This window comes from Artemia franciscana, chromosome 13 (genome assembly GCF_032884065.1).
Source record: "Artemia franciscana chromosome 13, ASM3288406v1, whole genome shotgun sequence".
In the NCBI taxonomy this organism is placed as follows: Eukaryota; Metazoa; Arthropoda; class Branchiopoda; order Anostraca; family Artemiidae; genus Artemia; species Artemia franciscana.
The window spans coordinates 6055253-6081040 of NC_088875.1; the positions used below are offsets into that span (position 1 = coordinate 6055253).

Genomic DNA, 25788 nt, shown 5'->3' on the forward strand with positions numbered 1-25788 from the left:
CAAAACAATTAGTGGCATTGGCTCTTCAATGAATACGCAATATATTTTCAATTGAAATTATTATTTACCCGATGGTCAATATATTTGACAGAATGAATTATTTTAGTCATTTTATAATTATTATAACTTCGCCATTAGTGAGCATATAGATACAGTAAACCCTAGCATTAGGGTTTTTGGACAAGCAAGATCCCCTTTCCTACTTTTATCAGGTTCACTCTATATATAAAAAAGTCCTAGCTACATTTTTTAAGTTATAGCATTAATCCGCAAAAATAAAATGGTAGGCCCAGAAATAGGTCTGTCGAAACTGTTTTTGAAACATAACCACAAAATCACTTTTCCTCCATGGCATCCTCTTCTTAAAAGGGGATGCTTAAAGTTGAAAGTATACAATAGTTGTTCGTGTATAATAAATGCTCTTCATTAATTATTTTGATAAACATAGTTATGTATTTATTTTAATTTTCCCTATCTTGCACTCCGTCCCTATGAACTATCCCTAAATCTAAGAACAACAAGCAGTTTGCAAGAATACAAAGAAACAATATTTTATTGATTAAATTCATATATAAATATAAAATAAAAAAATGTTCTTTTATGTTGAGTCAGGAAGAGGTTCTTTGGTAGGAGCAGAGGCCACATAATTGCACAGCTTCAATGAGCAGTAAATTCGTTAGGTGAAGAATGAGCAAAAAAGAAAATCGATTAAAATTTTTTTAAGGGTTCTATTTTTTTAGTAAAATATAAAAAGGGGAGCAAAAAAAAATATACGCGAATTTTACTCAGATTCTATTTAACTTGAGGTTTAGAACCCTTGTTTTTTTTATTTAAACTTTAAAATTATAAGAAACCAGTTCTGCTGCACTGTCTTTTTATGTAAAAATAAGCGTCTATACACAAAAAGACGAATGCAACAGAGAACAGGCCTATACAGAGAAATTTACTTTCCGAAATTTACTGCCCAGCTACTTCATTATCTAGAAAAGAAAAGGAAAGTCAATCATTTGCAGACAATAGACAATATGTTTTTCCGAACTAAAAAATTTATGAAAGGATAAATTTTGAAGACTGGCTAAATACATTACAAGAGCGATAACCTCAAGATGGTTGCGATGTCTGGTCAAGACCTTTTTTCTTCATATGTAATTATGCTTGCTATTAACAAATCCTTTTAGACTTTCCTGGAACATTTTGTGATATAGGAAAATCACAGATACAAATGTGTTCCTTAAATCTAAATTAGTCAATACAAGAGAAATGCTAAATGTGAAAATGAGCACTACCTAAGGAGGGGCGGGGGTAGCATAGATAAGTTTTTGGCGGAAAAGAAATTTTCTGGGCAAAAACTTTCATGAGTAGATAAGGTATGATTTAAAAAATTTACATTTTCTAAGAGCCCCACGAAGATAAAACCATCAAAAAATTGATGAAGAACTAATATATTATACAATAATTTTTCACTACCTACTGGGTATGTAGGAACACATTTTGTGTGTACACTGGGTAGGTAGGATTTCACTACCTACTGATTATGGAGACAAAAATTACCGCCCTCTCCTTCCCTGCATGAGGAAGAGATTTGTGCCTCCGAAGAAAAGAGGGCAGTTTTTTCCGACAATTCTAATGTACTAGCTCAGTTTCCGAAAGAAGAGATTGACGACGGGAAACCGCAAATACTTTATTGGAAAGATCCAATGGAACATATGGATCATATAAGATCAATAAGATCATATGGAACATAAATATCCAAGTTCAAGTTCTGTTTATTACAACATAATTTCAATATAAAAAGTCAATTTGGCAGAGAGAGGGCTCGAGGCCAAATGGCAGACAATTAAATAAACTGTATGCTATAACTACATCAACATAAAATAGAAGAAAATTAAAGACAAAGTTATAATGCTTACAAGGAATTTTCAAAATTAATCGTTTTGATACTTTTCATTTGCAATTTGGTTTCTTTATATGACACAAGCAGGTTAAGTTGTCTCCAAAGCACTAGTAAACACACAGAAAACAATAATTTTCCTTGTTGATGAAGGTGGGGGACTGCAAGTCTCCAGTACGGGGTTTCCAACGATGGTGAGGTCAATTGTTTAACTTCTATTACGGTCTTATTTTGTGTTGTCGGTAGCAAAAACTGCAAAAACTGGAATTTTTCGATGAAAACACCCAAAAATGCATTGATCAGTCCATGGGAAATGGGAGGCGTACAAACGTCCCAATGCCCTTCCCACAATTGACGCAACAGCGGATTTTTGGCAGCCGTTCATCTTAACCGATAAACGAGATGTAGCCATTTTTGCCAAATTACCACGACAGACCCCCAGAGGCCCGTTTACCTCTGGAATTACCTCTAGAATATTCTGAACTTTTAAAATACTAAGTCATATTGAAAAATGCTAACCGCTACTTCTGTCACCGACAGCTCATTTCTGCCATATTTGTGGTAGCCTCGATCAATAGGCTAGGGGCTTTGCGAATGACTTTTTGAAGCTTGTCATTGACTGCTTCTCTAACCATTGTAGGGACTCTTGACAGTTTTCCTTCAACATTGCCCGATTTGCTGCATCCAGAAGAACATTTTTTGTGGTCCCCAAATACATGAGACGGCACATTTTTAATTAGATTTTTTCAATTGTCTACAGAGCCCCCGTCTTCTCGGTTCTTTTTTATTGCACCACGAAGATTTTTTGTAAGGTTTGATATGCAGCTCTTTGTTAAAATTTTGGAGAATGTGTTTTTATTTTTTGCGAGGTTATATAAATCCCCTGTAAAATTCTTAGTAACGTGGTTAGAGCATTCATGCTTCATAATTTCCTTTCCATAGGACACGCGCTCTATAAGGCGTTGATGCACACTAGAGTCTCCATGCACACTAGAGTCGCACACTAGGGCCCCTAGACCCCCTTCCCCGCTCATTGGTTTCACAAAGTCAACGGGTCAAAATTTTGAGATAGCCATTTTGTTAAGCATATTCAAAAACCTAATAACTATGTCTATGGGAACGACTCAATCCCCCACAGGCCCAGGGGGGAGAGGCTGCAAGTTACAAACTTTGACGATTGTTTACATATAGTAATTGTTATTGCAAAGGGTACAGCCGTCTTTTCAGGGGAATTTTTCACAGTGGGGTTGGGGTGGGTCGGATCTTTCCAAGGAAGAATGTATCATGAGGGAATAAAATTTCCATTAAGAGAGAGGGGTGGCAGGATTTTCTAGCATTATTAAAAAAATAAGGTAAAAATAGATAAAAAAAAATGTTTTCGGCTGGAATTAAGGAGCAGCATTAAAACTTAAAACGAACAGAAAATATTATGTATATAAGGGGGTTCGTCTCCTCCACAATAACTTGCTCTTTAAAGTATTTTTAGTAATTTCTACTATTTATATCGAGGTCTTTGTGATTCAGGGGTTATTATTCAAGAATTGGGATGAAATTCGAGCTTTAGTGTTAAGACAAAGGTATTGAAGATTGGGCGAGCCTCCTCATATACGTAATAAAAATATACCAAAATAGAAGTTCGTTAATTTAGTTAATTTGCAAGTTGCGTATATTATTACTAATAAAAACGTTCGAAAAAAAACAGTTCTAGTTGTATTTTTAAGTAACCACAATTGGAGGGCAACTAGGCCGCCCCCACCCCTTTTTTTAAAAGTATCCATGTCAAAACATGTATTAATGCAAAAACATTCCGAATTAAATTAACAAACATTTTTTTTTAACTGCAAGTAAGTTTAAGTTTTAAGAAAACTTAAAACGAACAGAAACTATTCCGTGAATGAAAGGGGTTTTCCCCTCTTCAGGCAATTAAATAAAAAAAAAAGTTTTTCCAACTGAAAGTAAGGAGCGACATTAAAACTTAAAAAGAACAGAAATTATTCCGTATATGAAAGGGGCTGTTCCCTCCTCAACACCTAGCTCTTTACGCTTAAGTTTTTTTTCAAGTTCTCTTTCTCGCAACTCTACTTTTTAAAACAGTAAAAAACTTTAGCGTAAAGAGTGGGGCGCTGAGGAGGGAACAGCCCCTTTCATATACGGAATAATTTCTGTTCTTTTTAAGTTTTAATGTCGCTCCTTACTTTCAGTTGGAAAAACTTTTTTTTTTTATTTAATTGCCTGAAAGAACTATCAATTGGTCTAAATTGATCTAAAATAATTTATTAGGCCTGCCATTGGCATTGCTCAGCAGTTTTTCGAACTAATCACGCACATGATCAATAGAGTAAGTACATTAGAGTATCCTCTCGTATGAATAACACTGTTCTATGCAAAACTTTTCTAACCGTTTAAGAAAGTAGCCTTATTCTATGGAAATACACAAGTCTGTGACATAAAAAGATTTTCTTGTGCAAAATGCTCGAATGTAGCAAAAAAGAATAGTTATTAAAATTTACAGGGGAGAATTTTATACAGTAGGAACTTTCTCTAATAGGGGTTTTAATACGAGGGGGGGGGGGTGCTCCAAGGAAGCCCCTTGAAAAAGAGGTGGCAAATTTCTTAACAATATTTGGAAAAATGACAAGAAATTAATTAAAAAAAGTAGTTTTTTAAACTGAAAATAAGGAGCAACATAAAAATATAAGATAAACAAAAGTTGGTGTTTAATAAAATCCTTATCTTAGGCTTGCTCTTTACGCTAAGTTTAACTTTTTGTTCCTATTCTAAAGAACGAATCCTGGAACATAAGGGATGTTTATTCGAATAAGAAGCTTTTTCTAAAAATCTTTAGCATGAACAGCAAGGAATTATTATTAACATTGGATTTACCTTTAACAGGATAGACTGAATAATAAAATTATACTACGTACATAATTATAAAACAATAGAGGAGGAAATTAACTTGCCTTCGGAACTGTCCCAACTTTCTCCTTTTATTTAACGCTGCTGCTTTCTTATTACCCATTATCTTCTCATAGAACAATATTAGATACAATGTAAAGAAACTTCTTTACAATATTAGATTTAGATACGACCCAGAGATATCAACAGGCAGTTTACAGCTCTGATGAGTAACACCCAATCATATGTGTTCTCTCCCCAAAACCACCCACTGCATTGAATCTCCTGACGATAAACCCAAATTCAGCACTTGTGCGCCCTCTCGGATTCATTGAATATTCTCAATTTTCTGTTTTTTATAGAACTTTAAACTGCGTTTTTAAGACAAATTTAAGCAATATTGTAATTTTAACCACGCAAGTAAATAGATCAGGAAGTTCTGAATACAACGGTGTGTAAATTGTTTTATTTTGATCGAAAATAAAGATATACAAGATTTTTAATGAGACCCTACTTTTCAAAAGTATTTACAAGGTTTTTTAAAGATAAAAAAAAATAAGGAAAACTAAAAAAAATCTAAGATTGAGATTTTCAAGAACACAGTCTTCGCTATCGAATGGTATCTCTATCTTAATCTTGTGGTGAAGTACAAAGAAATAGAAGCTTCCAGAAATTTAACATGGGAAATCGGAACAGGCATCATAAACCTTAAGCTCCTAAGTTTTGTTATATTCCTTGAGAAAATTGTGATTTCAGGACAAAGCTACAGTTGTAACTTCCACCTTAATGACAAGATGCTTATGTTAATGAATTCAATAGCTTCTGATCCATTCACTCATCAAGCCAAAACTATAACATTACTTATATGACTGCAAATGGATACATTTTCCCGATTTTTCTTATCTTTTTACACTCAACCAATTAAAATAATAAAACTTCATCGGAGAAACACTACTGCCTACGCTGTAGTCTGAGAGCCATTATCGCTCTGAGAGCCAGAGGATTCTGCATCTCTTTTGGATTTCTTGGAAATATTACTGGAAGAGTCGATCTCGAATACCAAATACTGATTTTAGGATGACTTCCTGAAATTTTTGTTTTAATAAACTTCTGTACTTCAATCGAGAAATAATATAAAAGTACACAAAATGAGAAGAACCTTCTTATATGAAAAACTGGCTTGTTCACTTATAAACAGTTTCTAAAGTTGTCATAACGAATCATTTTTTTTTTTTTTTTACATAGCTTTTTTTCTAGACAAGTTGAAAGTTTCTTTTTCAAAGTGGATAAACAGATCTTTTTCTTAAAAAAATGGATCTTATATTTGTTTAAAAAAAAAAAAAAAATCTGTGACTTTTGAGTTTTTTTTTTTTTGAAAAAGATTCCCCACGCTCTGTGTCAATAGAAAGTCCAAGCTTCGAAGATAAACTTTTTTTCGCTATCATTAACGGCCGAAAATCTTCAAAACCGCATTTCTTGAAATGAATCAAATGGATCATTCAGCTTATATACAGCTAGCAATAACTATTAGGGAATAAAGTTTTATCATATCTTTAATCTTGGCGGGTGAAACTAACAAAACAAAGAGAGATTGGAACATCTATTGGATTCCTGACATATTCAATGGGAAAGCAGAGGTAAGAGTTCGAGAGTTAAAATGGGAACACAACCATCTAATAGCATACCTGAATCGGGTCGTCCCCTTTCTGTGCCTGCTCCGTGCCTCCAACACGATTGCTAAAAGGTGATGTAATAATTTCCCAGACATTCGCAAAAATCTTTCTCGTTTCAGCCATAGATTGGGAATTACTTCGAGTTCCTTGATCAAGTCCATGCATCAAGACGGGGGGAATGAATGCCATTAGAGGGTCAATAAGGGGTTCTACCCTGAATGCTATGAGGTCGTGCGGATGAAAAATGTTAAACATCTTTGGGCATGATGGAAACTTAAAGTCGGCCCCCAAAGTTTCTTTCCCCCGAACAGCAACAAACACACCTAAAAGTACAAAGAAGACATGTTCTTCATTAAATGGTATTTGGAGTGATACAACAATGAAAAAAAAAATCTGCAAAAAGTGTATAACGATTAAAACAGAAGAAGGAGAATCTGAAAGGGAAACAACTGCTTCCATCCTTTATTGAAAGATTTGCCCCAAATTATCCATTTCCAAAAAAAAGTTGTTGAACTTGACTTTAACTGAATAGCTTTAATTCACTAAAAGTTATTAAAGAGCATGTAAAAAAAAATTACAAACTAATTCCTGAAGATCCAACAAGATTTGAAAGTCCAATTTTAGACAATATAAAAAGTATTCAAGCGATTACTGGAAATAAGTGGATTAAGTGATCGACCCATTTAGGGACCAAAAAACTGATGGGAAATTTATTATTTTCAAGGATATATCAAGCGCTTAAAACGAAATGTCAGAAAAAGACAGAAGAAGTACACTATAGAAGAATAATTTAAATAATAAATATCATTCCTGAATCAGCATTAACGGCAATTTTCTTTATACGAAAATTCAGTAGCACAAGAATTTAGCTGCATGAAAATTCACTTGAATGGGGATGAGTTGCACAGGGGGTTCAATTGTACGAGGGTTCAGTTACAGGATGGCAAAGTTACACAGGGGTTGAGTTACACTCCACTCCTCTCTAGAGGGCCCTGACCTTTGATGACCTTTAAAAATATGTGTGTTATAAAATTATAAGATTTTTAAGATATGCAATTAAATTTACCATGTGCGTTCAGTTAAACAGGGGCTCCGTTTCCCCTGGGGTCAGATGCACGAGGGCTCAGTTAAATGGGTTCAGCTACAAGACTTCAGATACATAAGGGTTCAGTTGCAATAGAACCAAAAAAAGGTTTGAAACAGATATGAAATATTATAAGAATAAATTCTATTAATTAGAAGTATTATTAGAAATATTTTAATTTAATTAAGATCTATATTAAAAAAATATTATAATCTATTAATTAAGATCTATTAATTAGAAATATTATTAGAAGAATAAATTAGCCTTGATAACTTCGAAGACCACACTTCTTTCCATGATGAAAGTAAAACAGTTCAAAATAGGGATGATACCTTTTTATTGACAGTGAAATATAAAATTATTTAACTGGATATTTCGAACACATATACAGTGTTCATCATCAGCAGTAAAAACTAAAAAATGATGATCGCTGTATATGTGTCCTTTTTTGTTAGTAACGAGATAGAAATATAGAATTAAACAAATGAATGGAATAATGAAAAGCATATATACTAGTAAAGTTAAACTAAGAAAACATTTATCTCATAAAATACTAATGTTTCGAGTCTGTGTATTTTTGTAAGGTGATTAAAAATTCAGCTTTTGTGTCCATATTTGAAGCAAATTTAATGATGTCACAAAATAATTTGCATTTTTACCAAGTATTTTTTATGAATACCAGTTCGTTTGATTACCCATTACTTGATACCCACAACTATTTGATTTTAATTTAAAACTCAACGAAGAACGTGCAATTGTTTACCTCTTAGGTAGAACGTGCACTTTCCCCTATAATTGATTAATTTAGCACGATCCCTCGAAATCTAGTACATTTTACAAGATTACGGTATGGTGTTGTACAATTCTTGTATTGATGTCAGAGCTTTCAACTACCCCGAAAATCCCTTTGTCTCCCCGAAAATCACGGTGACACCCCTAGTGGTGACACCGGATTTCAAGCCACCTAGTCTTGGATTTCGCTTGCGTAATTGAACCATATTGAAGAGCAGACTCGAAATTACATCTCAGCAAATTTTGGTGCTTTCCTCAAATACGGTGTCAAATAACTGTGTCAAGTAATGTTTGATGATGAACAACAAGGAGAATTAATTTTTGTGCATGGGTAGCACTAATGTGTCTCCTTTTGTCTTCGTTTTATTCTCATAGAACGAACGATCCACAAGACAGCACATTGACCGATGTTACGCCGTTATCTTTTGTGGTCATACAATAGTAGATCATACACTATACAGATAAACATTGCCAAGGGGCGAGCAAATAAATAGCCGACAGGGATCTAAAAACGAATAGTAGTAGTAGCTCCTTCTCTCCCCACAAAAGAAAAAAAAACAAACAATAATATAGAGTACATATGATATTAAATGAAAAGATAAAAAACAGAGGGAACAGAAAAATGACTGCACACACTATAGAGCAAAATCAGTGGAAAAGAAAATGGCGAAATTAATGACGGTAAAAGAGAAGCAGGTGTAAATAACCAGTGTTGCCTACTTCAAACGCTCTAGAAAACCTCTGCTGGTGAAATAGAAGGAAAAGCATAAGGAATCAGCTGAAACAGATAGTGTCTGTAATTTGTTACAATGTATTACTTCTATGGTTACCGCTAAAGTTGAATTTCTCCCTACTTTTCTTCAATGCCTGAGCCCGCCAAACCTAAAAAATTTTCCTAGCCCTGAAAAGGCAAATTCCGTAAATTTTCTAGTACAAAGAATTAAGAGAAATAGTAATTTCCCAGTCTTAGATTCTTACCTTTAAGTAATGGTATATAGAACGCGTCCCCAAATGGGGTGGGAAGATGCCGTAAGGGTCATGGAAACTTCTTGGGAGGGTGTAAAGAGGGACGCTTTAAATAAATTGGGATGGATGAGAAGTGCATAGACCTCAGGTGGCTTACTGCTGCAGTGAATTGTTAGCAGTAGTAGGAGTAGTAATAGTACTTCTATGCTTTTCAAGGAAAGTTATTCCCAACAACAGACAGGGATGGAATATCGGGAGGAAGATTAATACAGCTGAAGTTTTGATAACTAGTGATGTCTAGGCTGACGGCAAAATATTATAAAACTGCAAAAAAAAGAATTACTGATTTCCTGACAAATTTAATGACTTTCCAGTTTTTGCGAAACGTCTGTAAAATATATTTATAAAAAATTTATATCAGCGACTAAATGGGTAAAGATTTATTTAACTCGATTTAGCCTTTATTTATGTATATTCTGGTATTAACGGTTAATTGAGTGAGTGTTTTTGTCCTTCTTTAATTTTTTTTTTTAATTCATTAGGTTAAGAATTAGAGGATTGCAGCCGTCCGACATCAGGCTGTTTAAGCCTTCTCCGGGCGGTTGTGTGTATTTATAGTTTTTGTAATTTAGTAGTTAATAATAATAATAAAAAAAAATTATCCTGGTAGTTGTCTTGTAACAGTTTTATTGTTTTGGAGGGGGGGCAATTTCCCCTTTCACGTCTCCTCTGTTAACATCACTGAAAAGGGTATCAAGATATTTTCAATTCCGTTCAAATGAGCCCTCTCCCACTATCAAACTACCTCTGCTTTGGTACAATTACCCTTGGAGTAGAAGAAGAAAAGAAAAAAACGAAAAAAACAATGCATATCAGTATTGATTCGGTAATGCCCATGCAAAAATGTGGTCACGTCATATCTATGTGGGGGAAGGGGCAGTTTCAAAATATTTAGGATTTCAGGGTGTACGTGCCTGGTTTCACGCTCTTTCTGAAATTCCAAAGGATTTCGTAGCGCAATCAGAAATTCCCGTTCAGTTGAATCTGAACGATAATTAATATTTCAAAAAGAGAAATACTTGCCATTAGGCAGTTTTTGTAAAAACCCATTTTTTAATTTCGGCAACTATGGGCTGTGACTTACTTCTTACTAGATAGCAACTACTGCTGCAAGAATGGCCCAATATTATCTCTATAAGCGAGCAATATAAGTGTATGTATGTTTTTTTTTCTTGAAAACGCCTCTATATTTGTTCGGGAAGATTTGTATCCTGGGATATTCTGGCCTTAAACAAGAGCTAAGAGCTCATATGGCACTCGTGACGAGAAATCGGATCCGGTCCAGTTATGTCAATCACGCCTCTAGAACTTGTGCTTATTCTCGAACTGGCCAAAGCACTAGAAATCCCCCAAAGAGACCGGAGGGAGGGAGGGAAAATCGTGAAAATTGAGATACGTTTATCTCACGAACGCATGATTAGATCTTAATGAAACTTGATAGATAGAAAGATATCATGTCTCAGATTCTCCGTTTTCAATTCGGATCAGATCCGGAGACACTGGGGGGGAGGGGGGTTGGTGGAGAGGGGAAACGGAAATCTTGGAAACTGGAAATCTTGGAAAACGCTTAGAGTGGAGAGAACGAGATGAGACTTGATGGGAAGAAAAATCAAAATTTTAGATGCATGATTGACATAACGTGACTAGATCCGATATCTTTGGGGGAGTTGGGGGGATTTCTAGTACTTTGGCGAGTTAGAGAATAAGCACAAGTTCTAGATACGTGATTGACCAAACCGGACCGGATCCGATCTCTCATCACAAGTGCCATATTAGCTCTTAGCTCTTGTTTAGAGTTTAGGTTACTAGTGATCTGGGGCGCTCCTTACTTACAGTTCTATAGTACGAACTTTTTTATTATCCATCAAAATCCAAATAGATATCATTGAAATATTAATAGTTTTTCTGTGCTAGCAAAAGTATTGTATTCATAAAACTTTACAGTTTCATGAAATGTAGTTAAACAAATAGAAAAGGTTTTTCACTAAAGTAAGGAGCAAGTTTAAAACTTAAAATAAATATAAATTACTCTGTATATAAGGGGAATTTTCCCCTTCTCAACACTTAGTTCATTAGAAAAGTTTTTTAGTAATTTGAAAAAAAATTTCCAGTTGTAGATTTTCTTAGAAATTTGAAAAAAAAAGCCAAAATTCACATTAAAGAATAGGGAGCTAAGGAGCAAGCAACCTCCTTCATACAAAGAATATTCTGTCCAAATAGACTCCAAATCTATTCATTGCTTTCAGTTGTAAAGCTCATGTAAAGTGATCAGATCTTAATGAAATTTGAAATCTAGAAGGATCTTGTGTTTCAGAACTCTCATTTTAAATCCCCACCAGATCCGGTAACACTGAAGGGAGTTGGAGGGGGAAAATGGAATTCTTGGAAAACGTGAAAATCGAGGTATCTTACGAATGGGTGATCGGATCTTAATGAAACTTGATATATAGAAGAATTTTATGTCTCAGATGCTCCATTTTCATTTCGAATCGGATCCGGGGACATAAAGGGTTGGAGGGGGGGGGGAGAACAGAAATCTTGGAAAATACTTAGAGCGGAGACATCGGAATAAAAATTGATGGGAAGAATAAGCACAGGTTATAGACACACACAAGTCCAAGACACGTGGCTGACATACCGGACTGGATCCGCTCTCTGGGGGAGTTGAGGGGTGGAGGCAACTTGGAAAAATTAGGAAAAACGTGGTATTTATAACTTACGAACGGTTGATCAGATCTTAATGAAATTTGATATTTAGAAGGATATTGTGCTTCAGAGCTCTTATTCTAAATCCTGACCAGATCCGGTGAGATTGGGGGGAGTTGGAGGGGGAAACCAGAAATCTTGGAAAACGTGAAAATTGAGGTATCTTACGAATAGGTGATCAGATCTTTATGAAACTTGATATATAGAAAGATTTTATGTCTCAGATGCTCTATTTTCAATTTGAATCGGATCCGGAGACATAGGGGGTTGAAGGAGAGAAATAGATATCTTGGAAAACACTTAAAGTCGAGACATTAGGATGAAACTTGATGGAAAGAATAAGCAAAAGTTCTAGATACGTGATTGACGTAATTGGAACGGATCTACTCTCTTTGGGAGAGTTCGGGGGGGGGATTGTTAATTCAGAAAAATTAGAAAAATTGATGTATTTTTACTTAGGAACGGGTGACCGGATCTTAATGAAACTTGATATTTAGAAGAAACTCGTGTCTCAGAGCGCTTCTTTTAAATCCCCACCAGATCTGGTAACATTGAGGGAAGTTGGAGGGGGAAACTGGAAATCTTGGAAAACGCTTAGAGTGGAAAGATAGGGATGAAACGTGGTGGGTAGAATAAGAAAATGTCGTAGATACGTGATTGATGTAACCGGACTGAATCCGCTCTCTTTTGGGGAGTTAGGGGGGATCTAGTGCTTTTTCGAGTTTGGTACTTCTGGAAATGCTAGGACGATGAAAATTGGTAGGCATGTCAGGGACCTGCACAAATTGACTTGATAAAGTAGTTTCCCCAATTCGACCATCTGGGGGGGGGGCTGAAGGGAGAGGAAAAATTAGAAAAAATGATGTATTTTTAGCTCACGAGTGGGTGATCGGATCTTAATGAATTTTGATATTTAGAAGGACCTCGTGTTTCAGAGCTCTTATTTTAAATCCCGACCGGCATTAAGCCTCTGATTTTCCTTTTACATCAATCCATTGATTCTTAAAATTTTGCTAGAGCTCATGCCATGTGAGCTCTTGGCTCTTCCAGCCTTGTCACAAGTGCCATATGAGCTCTTAGCTCTTGTTATGTAAGTAAGTGGCGGTCATATAAACTTCAAATGTTGCTCATTTGCCTAGAAGAATTCATTTGATTGTGCCCACCTCTGGCACAAATACCTTCTTTTCCTAAAGGCCACTTTGTTTCAAGTAGTCCAAAGATAAGGTAACAAAAACTAAATTGTCAACGTACCCCCCCTCCTCCAGAGCCAGAGGAAGGGCTGTAGCTTATACCGTAGGGGCATATAAGGTTTATATTGAAGAGATGGTTGTATAAACTCTGGAGGGGACTCAAATGCTTAGAAATTCAAGTTTCTAATTCATCTTTTAAGAGTCAAAAGCGGTCTGATGGCGACCAGCTCCCCTCCCTCCCAACCTTCTTTTCCCCAAATGCAACCAATCGAATTCTTTATCACGCTATTTTGTTTAAAACAGGCCAAAATTTATATAATAAAAACTGAGGGATAAAACAACCCCTCCCCCAGAATCTCGGGGCGAACGTTGTAAAATATGTGTCCTGGGGGTAAGGTTCTTGTGGAAGGGATGGTTGTATAAGCTTTGGAGGGGGTTATTCGATTTTAAATCGGAATTTCTAGTGGCCTCAAGATTTCAAAGTGATCTGAGGGAAACTCCCCCTCCCCATCTCCATGGCCCTTTTCCCCCAAATAAAACCAATCAAAATTTTGAGATAACTATTTTGTTCAAAATGGTTTAAAGATCAAATAACAAAAGCTATGGGGTTGACACATCTCCCCAGAGCCCAGGCAAGTGTTTTAAGCTCTGCTCTAAGGGCATATAAGGTTTATGTAAGGGGTGGTCATATACACTTCAGAGATGGCTCATTTGATCGGAAATTGGAGGTTCTAGTTACCTTTCTAAGTCATCAAAAGTGATCAGAGGGTATCTAACCCCCCCCCCTTAAACGCCTGTTTCCCCAAATACTTCCGATAAAACTCTAAGATAGTCATTTTGTTCAAATAGTCCAAAATTCTAATTACTAAATACTAGGGGTTGATAAATCCTCCATAGCACCCAGGATAAGAATTATAACTTATGGTAGTTTTAAGTTCTTAAGAATCGAAAATGATCAAAAAGTACCAAGCCCCACTCCCTCCTGTACCATTTTCTTCAAACAGCATCTTATCAAAATTTAGAAATTGTTCAAAATAGTCCAAATTTCAAATTACTACAACTTAGGGGTTAAGAAATCTTCTGTATCCCCTGGGGCTAGGATTGTACATTATTTAAGTTGCCCATGTATTGGAATATCAGGTTATGTGGAAGGGGTGGTCATATTAACTTTGGAGGGGGCTCATTCTATCGGAAATTGAAACTTCTAGCTTTCCCATGGGGCATCTGGTCAAAACTTGGAGACAATCATCCACCCTACAGTAAAATTATCATTCTCCTACTTCAGTAACCAACTCTCTTACTTAGGATTATCATTTTCTTACTTAAGTGGCAACAAAGTTTACTTTTTCCTTATTGTAATAAATGGGAGAACAAAATTCAAAGAAAAGTATGAATTCGGTTAAGGATTGGTTGTTAGAAGGCAGTCATTTTTAGGGAGTAGGGTTTGTGTACTTCTAATGAATGGCGTCTTCACTACAAACAAGAGTATGGCTACTGCCCATTTCCCTAACGGTAAAAGTATCATCCTCCTACTTAAATAGCCAATTCCCTGGCTTAGAATCATCATTCGTTCACTTAAGCGGCTACAACGTTCTGCAAAATCAATTCAGCTTCTTTTTTATTATAATTATTGGGTTAAGGGAATTCAAAGACAAGTAAGAATTGGATCAAAGATTGGCTTTTAAACCTCAGTTATTTTTCAGGGAGTGGGGCTATGTACTGCCATCGAATGATGTCTTCACTACAGCAAGTGTATGGTTACTGCCCGTTTCTCTAACAGTAAAGGTTTAAGGCCTACTGCACATTTGGCGCTTTACTAAAAGGAATTATATTACAAATATTTTCTTTTGTTCTTAATACAACATTGAAAATAAAATGGAAATTGCAGTGAAACCAGACATGGATTTACCAATAGGCCCACTAGGCCCTACGACTTTCACTATTCCCAAAGTTTTGGGAGCTTCCCCGAAAATCTTGCAAAAAAGGAGCAGCAAAAACGTTTGGGCCTAGAGGCGTCAAAGATTAAAATCTGACCTGGGTGATACGTGAAAATGTGTTATCTTTAAAATTGAGCTTCAAAAGTTATTAGCAGAGCCAACTTGCAAAATTTAAGAAAAATGGCACCCTTAAAACAGTTCTGATCTTGATGAAAATAGCAACATCAATTTTTCCCAAAACCAGAGCTTCCAGATTTCTTTATCCATAGATATGAGAATCTTAATTTTTTGTGACTGTAGCCCGCGGATGGGTGATCATTTGTTTTTCTCCATGGTACAACAGTATTGAGCCATTGTTCGAAGACAATAGGGAGAGGGCCAATTCAAGCGTAAATGCATATATAAGCTGCACTTGATATGTACGAGCAGAAAAAATAAAATTGAACTAAAATAAGATCTTCAATCTAGTAGTATTTCCTCTGGAGAGGCAACCATGGAAAAGTCACCTAAAATTTTTCCGGTTCCGCGTTTTTTTCTTCTTATAATCGTTGTTTTCAGAAAATTCCACCTTCTAGCTTAAAGAGAAGATATCCAACCTACTGCAGAGTTTTCTACAACATAAAAACCAAGGTAGCAATTTTTCGTAAATTTAAAATAAACATTTAACATTACTGAAACTCTTCATACTGAAAAACTGGCTATACAAAGTAAACAATCATAATAAATTTAGAGACAACATGTAGCCTACAGACAAAGATGAATAAAGAAACTCTAAAACGAATAAATTTAAATTTAATATTAGTTCAAGCTTAAAACGAATAAAATATATTAAATTTAGGAATTTGGCAACTGTCACAAACAACTTTCTATTTTTGTCAAAACGACTAGGACAAAAAAAAAATTAAATCACTATGATAACCAACATCACTGGAAAGTACTAATAAGCCTAAAAACATATTCAATATACAATAACCTTACTTCTTAGGAACTCTGCAATTCAAGATTATAGGCTATTTCATTACAATTTTACTTTTTATGTTATTGTGGGTTTTTTTTCAATGTTTTCAATGACATAAAGAAAACATTAGAGAAATAAATCGTTTTCAGTAAAGCTCAAATGGAACAACAGCATTTAGACTTCCATAATTATGGGGGAGGGAGGGAGAGGGGGACAATAGCCAAACTCCTGTTTGTATTAATATTTGTTTGTTTTAAATTTGGTTCAATTCACTCGTTTGAAGATTTATTTGTTCATTTACATTTTTTATTTAAAATTTATGTTACTCATGATGGTTAATTTTCATTCCTGTTTGTTTTGGGTTGATGTTCCTATAGTAATTTCCTTCTGTTGGCTTTAAGCTAGAGGTAGACTTTCAACTTAACTCTATTTTCAAAACAAAACTGCATGATCAGGCAAATAGAAAATGAAGCAAGTTAGGTTTATTTTATTTGCACTGTGACCTCATTTTGAAAAATATCCTCAATTTCACTATATTTTGAAAAGATTACTGTCACCAAACATCTGTAACAACATCTTTTGGAATGTTCTTAGAAAGCAACATAGTTGGCACACCTTGTTTCCTCCAATGTATGGTTTAATTTTATGATTTCCTCTAACGTATGGTACAATTCTTATTTCTACCAATGTATGGTATCACATGATGGTTTATTTTCATTCCTGTTAGGTTTTGCTTTAGGTTACAATAGAAATTTCCTTCTGTTGGTCTTAAGCTCAAAGTGGATCTTTCTTTTTTTTAAAAAAAAATCTTTTCCGTTAAGTTTTTCTTCAATCATCTTGTTCAGTTCTGATAGCAAAATTTCTGTTATTGGTTATTATAATAAAATTTTGTCTAGTTTTTCATGGTTCCAGATTAAGAATTGAAATATTCAGTTCTAATTTATTAGTTCTAATTTGTGTCTTGTGATTTATCTCAATGTACCTCTCAACATTCCTTAAAAGCTTCAAAGAATACTATTAGTCACTTGTGGAAGACACACCATTTGGACAACAAGGATGAACATAGTATTTTTTTAACAGCTCAAAATCCCACTCATCTTTCCCTGAAAGTTTCAACTTAACATCCTTAAGTGTCCCTAAGATATACAAACTCCATTTTAACAAGCTAGATGTACATAAGAAAAAAAAAATTATTTGACATACCCTGAAAATTCCAACTAAATACCTTTAGCAAACCAACCCTCATACACTGCACATACGCAACTTATGACCAGTGGGATACATTTTGATTGAGTTCAACATATCCATCAAGTCTAAACATTGTGAAATGACGCCCTTACCAATTCCTTGGATACCATTTTGAAAACCAGAATGGCTTTTTTTTTCATTTAGGTCTATGTCTCATCCCATTTACTGACAATTCCAATTTACTAATTTTAGCCATTAGATTTGAAAAATGACAAAATTACCACAATGTATTTTTTTTAGATGGCCTGATTTTTTCTGGTCAACATGCTTAATTTAGGGCACTTCTTGTCTTAGCGTGGTTTTTAGCATGTTGGTATTTTGTTCCCGGTAAAGCATTAGTAGCTCAATATTGTAATGTAAATAAGAAAACTTTAAACTGAAAAACAAAATGTCGTGTGTCACCAAAAACTAGATAGTTTTGATAGTTTTTTTTTTTGTACTAGCACCAGTTCACTCTCTTAGAGGTTATCCATACTCTGATAAAAAATTGCTGTATTTGTTCAACATAGATGTATTTTATGCCACATTTCTAGCTGAGATTTCCTTCTGTGCTGAGTTATAGGATTTTTAGGCTGAGATTTATGTTTAATAGGTTTTGTTAGAAAGTGACAATTTATGTTTTGAAGCTATTTACTAGTTTACTTAATTTGCTACTTGATGGCATGGCCCTTGATATTAGCCTAGGAATTGTTGAATTTTTATTTTTTCTAAATTCCTGAATATTTGTCCAAAATATGCTAACATTTTCATGAAGAGCCAGTTTATGATTTGTACATGTTTTAGTACACACTAAGTCTGTCTAGCTTAGTTATGTGAGCAGAGATTATAATTACATAATAATGGTAATAATAAATTAAGCTTAAGTGTGTTATTAGATAAAACAATGAATAATGAAAAGGTACAACTAGAGGTTACAATTATGGCTCTTTTGTCCTGATGACAGTCGTTTACTTTTCTATTTTTAATTCTGGAGAGACAAAAACTGTTTGAAGAGCTGAGAGGACATGTAGTAAATCATTGTACATCATATATAGAGGGCATATAGTACATCAGAAGTCAATTCATTAGGACTATTTTTACAGGTAGATATTGAATATAATTTTAATGTCCAAAAGTTTGTCTTCATCTTTCAGCTTAGCTCTGTACTTCCAAAACAAAACTACATGATAAGACAAAAAGAAAAAGAAGCAAGTTAGGTACCATTTTATATTTACATTGTGAAATTCCCAATACTTATGAGGGTGCCCTAAAAGCTAGTTAAAGTCTAGAAGTGCTACTCTACTGAAGGAATAACAATAGATACAATATTTTATTCTCCTTTTGGATATAATAATCATTGCCCAGAAAATGAAAAATAATCCTTGATGATTCAATTTGTAGTCTTTATAAGATATTTCTGCTATTAATCCTATCTAAGCTAGTTACAGATCACAGTTCAAGTACTTTGTTAACAAAGTTTTTAAGGAGTCTAGAACCTTGGTCCTTTTCCTCTGTGATTGAATGCAGATTTACCAAAATATTAGACAGGGACAAAATTAGAAACAATATAGCTAATAGCATAGTAATTACCACAAATACTAGGCCTAATATGACATTTAATAAAGAAATCAATTTATAACCTGATTAGCCTAATTTAATTATCAATGTAACTCCTTGGTACAATTCTACTTTAGCCAAGATATTGGGGTAAATATATGACTGTCCATATTATTGACTCACCAATAAAGTGAACATACCACTCAAGCCTTTTTTTGCTCTTTACAAAATAATAATTGTTTCAAATTCAAATTTAAGCACCTTTTGATCTAATCTAACCTTACTATAAATAATTTTGGCACTGAGAAAATGTAGTATTATTTGTCAAAAACAAGCCAAGAAAATAGCACTAAGAAAATGTAGTATTATTTTGTCACAAAAAGACCAATAACTCATGCTTTAATTGAAAATTCATCATTTTTAAGAGCTCAATAAGTGCCTAAATATAAATTTTGCAATAGAAACCCTTATTTTATCTGTAAAGAGCATAAAACAAGGTATTGAGTGGCATGTTCACTTTATTGCTAAGTCAATAACATGGACAGTCATATATATACCAAAATTGGAGATACATTGGGTAAAATTCTGGCTTATCTACTTTTTGCTATCTTGGAAAGGGGTTAGGTTACAAAAATGAACCTTTCGGGTATATGTCTACAGACTTAAGTATTTCATGTGAAGGGACTTTGTAGTATCTATATCCACTCCTTCTCCCTCTAGAGGGCAGTGACCTTTAAAAATCCTTGTGCTACAACAGTAAAACCCTGCAAAACTGATCTTATGCATAAAAGAAGAATATAAATACATGAAAACTGTTTTCAGCAGGAAAGGCTATCCTTTGCCGCTTTTTTTGGAAGCTCCTTTGCCCACAAATTTTTCATTTTAAGTATTAAATTATACTCTTAACTGCTTCTAAATGCAATGTAATCCTTGACCAAGGTAACTCATCACCAGTTTATTAAGCTAAGCCATCAAATCGCATTCTTACCCATGACTATGTAATGACATGGTGCATAAGCCTAAAAATGACTGAGAAAAATTTAATATTTTGTATAAAAATCTTGCAAAAATTTTCCATATTTTTAAATTTTTCTGAACTTTTCAATTATGTTAAATATTTCAAACTTTCCAAATATTCGCAAATTTTGAAGAGGCCCCTGAATATTTTAATTTTGCAAATATTCACTTGAATTTGAGTATGGTTTCAACTTATTTTTAATGACCTAGGCCTAAGCTAAGATGAAAGGAAACCTAACAAATAAAGTTGATGAAGGTGGAACTCTCCTAACCAAGTTCATACCAAAAATCACTGACAAAGAAAAGACTTTTCCTTTTGATTAGTCAAGTTCCCATCACCCATAACAAGTGGCAGAGAAGGTTCCAAGTCTAGTTTTGAGTGGATTGTTTTTTTTATACTTTTATCATGTGCTTGTGCTGTAACCAATTCAAGTTTTATCTAATATCATATTATTGATTTGTTGTTCCAATTCGAGGCTGGCTAAACTATAAGCTTAGGCCTGCCAACTTTCCTCCTTGCCACTGTATATTTGTGAGGAAAAGAGCATAATTGGCATGTATGATTAGTATAATCTAAATCTTATAGAATTCCATCTTATAGAAATGTTTTCTAGGGCGAAATTTTGTATCAGCTAGTTGATTAATGAAAACTTTTCTGGGGAAAAGTTACTTGCCAACTAGATGGTTAACAAAAGTTTCTGGGGCAATGCTGTTTGCCAACTAGACAGTTAACAGAATTGCTTCCAGGGCAAACACTTTCCAGCTAATTAGCAAATGAAATAATATTTGGGGCAAAGTTTTTCATCAGCAAGTTGGTTAATACAAATTTTCTGGGGAGAATGTTACTTGCCAACTAGATAGTTAATAGAAGTCTTTTTGGGGGAAATTTTGCTTCTAGGTAGTTTTAAAAGTGTTGCTAGGGATAAATTACTTGTAAATTCACATAATAATACAGAAATTACTTGAGGTTTAGTTAGGATTCAAGTTGGGCTAAGAATTGTTACAAGTTAAGCCAGTTTGCATTTTGCCTGAATAAGAGGAGAAATGACTGACTACTATTCAGCCCAAATGCAGTGTGTCACATCCACCAAGCATCCTTCATAGCATTAACAGTTTGGACTAGAATTTCATGTGTAATTATGGCAGGGTTAGTGTAAGAAGCCTAGAAAATGCAGGCAATCCTGTGATGATCCATTTTGGGTTTGTCTTTAAATAAATGAAGCATTTTCAGACCAAGCAATTGAAGTTGTGCAAAATTTAATCCAAAAAATGAAAAATTTCTGACCAAAGGAACTTCCAATACTAGTGTACAAGGATAGCCCTACTTTCAAAAGTTTAAATTTCAACAAGAGCTAAGAGCTCATATGGCACTTGTGACGAGGCAAGAAGAGCTAAGAGCCAAGAGATCATATGGTATGAGCTCTAACAAAATTCTATGAATCAATAGATTGATTTAAAAAGGAAAATAAGAGGCTTAATGCTGGTCAAGATTTAAAATAAGAGCTCTGAGTCACAAAGTCCCTCTAAATATCAAAATTCATTAAGATCCGATCACCCACTCGTAAGTTATAAATACCTAATTTTTTCTAATTTTTCCTCTCCCTTTTGCCCCCCAGATGGTCGAATCTGGGAAAACGACTTTATCAAGTCAAATTGTGCAGCTCCCTGACACGCCTACCAATTTTCATTGCCCTAGCACGTCCAGAAGCACCGAACTCGCCAAATCACTGAACCCCTCCCCCCAACTCCCCCAAAGAGAGCGAATCCAGTACGATTCTGTCAATCACGTATCAAGGACATTTGTTTATTCTATCCACCAAGCTTCATCCCGATTCCTACACTCCAAATGTTTTTCCAAGATTTCCCCCTCCAAATCCCCACAATGTCAAAAGATCTGGTCGGGATTTGAAATAAGAGCTCTGAGACATGAATTCCTTCTAAAAATCAAATTTCATTATGATCCGATCATCTATTCGTAAGATGTAAATACTCCAATTTTCATGTTTTCCAAGAATTCCGGTTCCCCCCTCCAACTCCCCCGAATGTCACAGGATCTGGTCGGAATTTGAAATTAGAACTTTAAAGCACAAGATCCTTCTAAATATCAAATTTCATAAAGATCTGGTCACCCTTTCGTAAGTTACAAATACCTCAATTTTCAATATTACCCCCCCCCCCCCAATTCCACCAAAGAGAGCAGATCTGGTCCAGTTATGTCAGTCACGTATCTTAGACAGGTTTCTATTCTTCCCATCCAGTTTCATCCTGATCTCACCGCTTTAAGTATTTTCTAAGATTTCCAGTCCCCCCAACTGCCCCCCCCCCAATTACGCTTGATCTGGTTGAGATTTAAAATAAGATATCGGAGTTACGAGGTCCTTCTAAATATGAAGTTTCATGAAGATCCGATCACTCCTTCGTAAGTTAAAAATACGTCATTTTTCTTATTTTTCAGAATTACCCCCCCCCCCCCGCAATTGAGCGGATCCGTTCCAATTATGTAAATCACATATGCAAGACTTCTGCTTATTTTTCCAACCAAGTTTCATCCCAATCCCTCCAATCTAAGCGCCCGTTTGTAAGTTAAAAATACCTCATTTTTTCTAATTTTTCAGAATTAACCCCCCCCCCAACTACCCCAAAGAGAGCGGATCCGTTCTGGTTATGTCAATCATGTATCTAGGACTCGTGTTTTCTTTCCACCAAGTTTCATCCCGATCCCTCTACTCTAAGTGTTTCCCAATTTTTAGGTTTCTCCCTCCCAACTGCCCCCCCCCCAATGTCACCAGATCCGTTCGGGTTTAAAATAAGAGCTCTGAGACACGATATCCTTCTAAACATCAAATTTCATTGAGATCTGATCACCCATTCGTAAGTTGAAAATACCTCTTTTTTCTAATTTTTAAGAATTACTCCCCCCCCCCAACTACCCCAAAGAGAGCAAATCAGTTCCGATTATGTCAATCATGTATCTGGGACTTGCGCTTATTTTTCCCATCAAGTCTCATCCCGATCCCTCCACTCTAAGTGTTTTCCAAGATTTTAGGTTTCCCCCCTCCAACTCCCCCCAATGTCATCAGACCCAGTCGGGATTTAAAATAAGAGCTCTGAGACACAATATCATTCCAAACATCAAATTTCATTAAGATCCAATCACCCGCTCATAAGTTAAAAATACTTCATTTTTTCAACTTTTTCCGAATTAACCAGCCCCCACTCCCCCCCCCCAGGATGGTCAAATCGGGAAAACGACTTTTTCTAATTTAATCTGGTCTGGTCCCTGATACGCTTGCCAAATTTCATCGTCCTAGCTTACCTGGAAGTGCCTAAAGTAGCAAAACCGGGACTTTAGGTTTTCCCCCTCCAACTCCCCCCAATGTCATCAGATCCGGTCGGGATTTAAAATAAGAGCTCTGAGACACAATATCATTCCAAACATCAAATTTCATTAAGATCCAATCACCCGCTGATAAGTTAAAAATACTTCATTTTTTCTATTTTTTGCGAATTAACCGAGGCCCCACTCCCCCCCAGATGGTCAAATCGGGAAAATGACTATATCTAATTTAATCTGGTCTGGTCCCTGATACGCTTGCCAAATTTCATTGTCCTAGCTTACCTGGAAGTGCCTAAAGTAGCAAAACCGGGACCGACAGACAGACAGACCGACAGAATTGGCGACTGCTATATGTCACTTGGTTAATACCAAGTGCCATAAAAATAGAGCAAAAATTTAAGTATTCCTGTCATCAGGTAGTTGGTTAATGAAAATTTTCCTGGGGAAAAGGTAATTCCAAACTAGATGGTTAACAGAATTTTTTCCAGGACAACCACTTTTTCTAGCTAGTTGGAAATGGAAACGTTTTCTGGGGCAAAGTTAATCATCAGCTAGTTGGTTAATAAAACAATTTCTGGGGAAGTTCATTGAAGTGTTTCTGGGGCAATTTTTGTTTCTAGCTAGTTGGAAAGGTAGTGTTGCTAGGGAGAAATTAGTTGTTAACTGACATATTAATACAGAAATTACAAATTACATGAGGTTTAGTTAGGAATTGAGTTGGACTAAGAATTGTAACAAGTTAAGATAGTTTGTGTTATGCCTGAAGAAGACAAGAACTGGCTAACTACTGCACAGCCCAGAAACAGTGTGTGTCTGAAAGCTCAGGATCCAGCATTAACTTAGCATCCACCTAGCATTATCAGTTCAGACTAGAATTTCATTTGTAATTATTGCAGGGTTAGTGCCATCAAAAACCCTAATAAAAATTCCTCCAAGTTGAAGTAGGCTAAGTGCATAAGTTTTCTCAGAAGAAGCATAGAAAATGCAGGCAATCCTGTCATGATCTGTTTTTGATATGTATTTACATAAATGAAGTGTTTTTATACCATGAAAATGAAGTTGCACCAAATCTAATATACAAATTGAGAAATTTCTGATCAAAGGAACTTCAAATAAAAGGGGATAAGGATAGCCTTTCTTTCAATACTTCATATTTTAAACTTAAAAGCAGCAAACAAAGTCAAGAATTCCTATCTGCTGGTTTGACCCTAGTGCCACCAAGCATAAACTTACCAATGTAGAAAAAAAACTATGCCCAAAAGAAGTTAACCTTAATTTTCAGTTACTAAGCCTACTTGCTTTTTCTCTGCCTTTAGTTCTGAAAATGAAATTCCTGTTATTTCAGTAGAATTTTGAGCCATATAAATATTTTTTTTTTTTAAGTTTAGGAAGTGTATTTACATATCTTAGAAACCTTATAAAATAAAATTGAGCCAAGTTATAGACCTGAGAACAATTTTTTTTTGTATATCAATGAAGCAGACGATCTATTATGCAAGGTTTCACTTTAATAACACACATTTTTTAATGGTCATCAAAGGTCAGGGCCCTCTAGAGGGAGAGGGAGTGGAGGTAGTTGCTACAAGATACCTTCCCAGTACATACTTTAGTATGTAGCTTCATCCCTGAAGGTTTTATTTTCCTAACCTAAACCATTTCTGAGATAGTAAGCAAGTCAATTTATTTTATCTTAACATTAAATTATAAATGTTATACTTACAAAAAAAAAAAAGATTAAAGGAGATAACCGTATGATATTTATGTGGCCTCCATTAGTTCCTGCAGATTGATTGAAGTGATGAATTATTTTTAACGTGGTGTACTCAGGGTTGCCGCGAAGTTTAGATTCGTACCATTTTCGGTACGTTTTAAGTCAGGTTACGGTCCTAAAAGTAGTAGATTTTGGTTACGTTTTTTATTTGTGTTACATTTTTGAATAATGATTAAGTTGTACATTTTCTGAGTAATTTTTTTTCGTGAAAAAAATTCCGCTGTTCCCACTTTGATTACACTGACTAGAGTAATGACAATCTTGAAATAGCATTCGTTGCGTGAACCACTGTATTCTGAACGAAAACATAATCTTTTTCTGGATTTTAAGCAAAAGGGGTTGGAAATTTTTTATGAACTTATTTTACAATAGCTCAACATGTTAAGGTTGCGTATGAAACTTTTTTGACTAGTTTTTAGCAAGAAATTAGACAATTCATTTAACCATCAAGCAGTAAGAATATAATTAGGAAATCCGATATTTATAGGAAATCAAGCTGCGATAGAGGTGACGAGAGAAAAGTAAGCAGAAGGGGGTTGAGAGAGTTGGTAGCAAGAGCCGTGGAATCCATCGGGCTTTTGCTAAAATTTGCGGGGACAACGTGGTCGGCCTTTAATACTTCCTTAATTTCTCTCGTAAGGAAACCCTCCAAAAATGACGGTTTCTATACTTTTGTAATCAGTTTTTGAATTTTCTGCAGCGGAAAATTACAAAAAAAAGAAACAAT

The 25788-nt window shown here is 35.0% G+C and overlaps 1 long non-coding RNA gene across 1 annotated transcript; it reads right to left on the reverse strand.

Annotated features, from left to right (window-relative positions):
• Positions 1–535: 535 nt before the first annotated feature.
• LOC136034441 (uncharacterized) lies at positions 536–25114 on the reverse strand. The gene is made up of 3 exons (XR_010619184.1): positions 25011–25114; positions 6472–6782; positions 536–980 (listed from the first exon to the last, which is right to left on the reverse strand). It is a non-coding gene; the product is annotated as an uncharacterized LOC136034441 (long non-coding RNA).
• Positions 25115–25788: the final 674 nt, after the last annotated feature.